This window comes from Rhinolophus sinicus, chromosome 3, assembly GCF_057876585.1.
Source record: "Rhinolophus sinicus isolate RSI-liver-muscle chromosome 3, RSI-T2T, whole genome shotgun sequence".
In the NCBI taxonomy this organism is placed as follows: Eukaryota; Metazoa; Chordata; class Mammalia; order Chiroptera; family Rhinolophidae; genus Rhinolophus; species Rhinolophus sinicus.
The window spans coordinates 21,484,899-21,488,057 of NC_142503.1; the positions used below are offsets into that span (position 1 = coordinate 21,484,899).

The 3,159-nt window shown below is 38.7% G+C and overlaps 1 pseudogene; it reads right to left on the reverse strand.

Annotated features, from left to right (window-relative positions):
- Positions 1 to 944: 944 nt before the first annotated feature.
- LOC109450182 (ornithine decarboxylase pseudogene) lies at positions 945 to 2,656 on the reverse strand (annotated as a pseudogene).
- Positions 2,657 to 3,159: the final 503 nt, after the last annotated feature.

Below are 3,159 nucleotides of genomic sequence, written 5' to 3' on the forward strand. Positions count from 1 at the left end.
ATCAAAATGATCAAACCACCTCTCTGAGCAGTACATGTTACTATATTTGTGTAGGTTGTGTAGGTTCAGGGAGGAAAGAGAAGAAAGTGCAAAGCGCTTTATACCGGTATGTTTATAGTTTGGCAAGATTAACCACTGTCCCCGTATGTCTGTGCATTTTGTTTTAGTTAGCTGTGTATGTAGTGTATATAAAAGACGAACATCCTAATTTGAACATCTGGTCTGTCCAGATGTTAAAGAGGTTGCCAGTGTATGACAGAAGTAGAGTTAATAAACAAATACATTGTATACAGTTTGTATTAAAAATTCCTAGGAAAGACTATTCTGAAAATGTGAGGAAGTGGCATTTTAAAAATCCCCTTTAAGCATTACAGATGCTTATTATACTTGTCCACTGGGTTGACAGATGAGAAGGGGAAGAAGGGCTCTAAGCCAGAACGTTCCTTCCTATTTAGAAGACACTTTCAGATTATAGCCTTTGTGTGCAGTTTATTCAATGCTACTAGGTGTATAATGGCCAAACTTAAATCCTTATTTGAAACATCTAGTCTTTTCTAGATGTTTAAAAGTGTACAACATGTTAAAAAGAGTTAATGCCCTTTAAGTTTTTGGGTTAGTTTTTTTTCCTAGGAGTGATTGTATTTGGTGAATGCAGTCTTGATGTCTTGGAGTGGATGCTGACTGTTCACAGGGTGGGGGGAGGGAAGGAAGTACAGAGACAGGTTCTGTGCCCAGGAGTTTTCAGATAAGTTCAGATTGTCTAACCATTGTTATAAATGTGCATTTTAGTTAATAGTGCTATGTATTCAAGGATAAACAAGTCCTAATGCCCATAGTATATCAAAAGTAGAGGTAGTAAAATAATCCCTTTACAAATGCCCTTTTGTTAGTTTTTAGGAAGGACTCTTCTGGGAGTGTCTTTGTTAATCCACCTCTTGGAGCTACTAGATGTAGGCTTGTGCGTAGTCATTGACGTGGTGGAGGAGGGAGAAGGAGAAGGGTGACAGGAAGGGCTCTTGGCTAAGAGCCCCACATCTAGAAGACAGTTTTAGGTTAGAATCATATATCCATGTGCATTTTTGTAAAGTACCTGTGTTGTGGACAAGGTTCATTCTTTATTTTGCAACAGCTGAGCTTTTTAGATGTCCTGAGGTGACTATGATAAAAAGTAGAGCTAATGAATTAACCAATTTTTTAAATATCTTTTTGCTACAATTGCTAGAAAAGAGGCAGCTTGAACATGGAATTGTTAAACCATCTCTGAGAAATGGACGTCCCGACTTGTTCTTGAGACTTGTTCTTGAGGTTGACGGCAGAGGGGCAGAAGGAAGGATAGAGGGAGAGATGTATGCGGATGTGTTCGTATTTACATTGTGATGATAACCACAGATGTGCATGCATCTGTTGGCTTTACTATCAAAATACACTTAAGTATTTCTGTGGAAATTTGCCTCGTTCATATTTTAAAAGTGTAGATCATAATGAATTCTCTTAGAATACTTTGTGTATTCTGTTGCTTTATGTCTCATTTTTAATTGAACATTAAGGGAATGCAGTATTTTTTTTTTTTAAATGATATTTTTTTTTAAATTAAATTTATTGGGGTGACAATTGTTAGTAAAATTACATAGATGGAATGCAGTATTTTAATTGTAACTGCCAATATCTTTATCATAGAGGCCTGTTGCCGTTTTTACCCTTTATGAAATTTTTGTCGCCAAGAAAGGTAGGATTACATTTTTTTTCTTCCAGATTGAGTTGGTGTAGTATGTTCTTGGTTATCAAAATACTCATATTGTTTTGGGATTTTGAAACAGTAAATATTCGTATGTGTGAAAAAGCTTGATACAGGACTATACAATCTTAATTACATAAAAATGGAAGCTTAGTTGTGTAGATACACACAGGACCTAGAAGGACACATCAAACTAAACTGCTTGTGATTATGACTTTGTCTTGTGTTTTCACTTTCTTATTATATGCACATGTTAACTTTTAAAAAATAAATGTTATTTCCAAAACCTAAAAAAAAATAAAAAAAATAAAAATGGCATGTACACAATGATACTAGCTGAAACACAAGCTGCAGGACGGCATTTCATCCCAGTCTCCCATGAGACACACACAGAGTGCTGACACCTGCTCCTCCACTTTGGGTTGGAAGTCATGGTTCGGGATTTGCTGCATCAGTTGTCATATCAGCCCTGACATCACATAGTAGATAGTCAGCCTCTGGAATCCACGAAAAGTAGAAGTGGCAGCAATAATGTAAGTAGCCAGGTTTTCAAAGAGCATCCTGTCTCCCACATGCGTCTTGGGCAAGCCACAGCACTCAACAACGTGATGCAGCCCATCACATATCTGCCCCGTATACTGGATGAATAACAGTTCTCATCTGGATTGGGCCGCTTCTGCAGAAGGAGCTTCATGATCATAGACAATGCGATTAAATGATCCGTATACCACATCATTCACATAATACATACAGGTTTTTTTCGCTCGACTCATCTTCAGCATTAGAGCCTGTTTGTTCTTTTAATATGAGGTTTTTTTTGGCAATGATAACTACAAGCGTGAAAGCAGGTATAATTTCCAGGCAATTCTTATGTGCACTAAAAGCTTGAGCATATCTTAGTTCCAGCCTTAGCCAAATCATCTACCCAGTTTTAATATTGTGTTGTGCTTGTTCCCAAGCTGGTTCAGAGCACTTGGGTGTGCATTTAAATCACGTGAGGTCTTGTTCAGTTGGGAGGTGGGACCTGAGACTCTGCGTTTCTAACAAATGTTCAGGTGCTGCCACTGCCTGCTGCTGGTTGGAGGAGCACACTTTGAGTGGCAGAGTGCTAAGAAGGCTATGTTTGACATCCTCTGCAGACCTGTGAAGCCAGCTCAACACTTTTCAAGTCCCTGGTGCCAGTGGCTTGCTTGGACTGGGTTGGAGATTGCTACACCCTTGTAGATGCTTTGACTGGGTTCTACCCAGTGGTGATGGAGATTCTAGGTAAAGTCCTTACTCCTGGGAGAAAAGGGGAAGTGAAACTTGAGTAAGCAAATAAAGGTGAGTCAGGAGTTCTTTTTTCTCTTTCAGTCCACCATCAGTGGGGAAAAACATTATAACTTCCTACACAAGCCTTGACTTTGAAAGAAGAACTGAGCCTG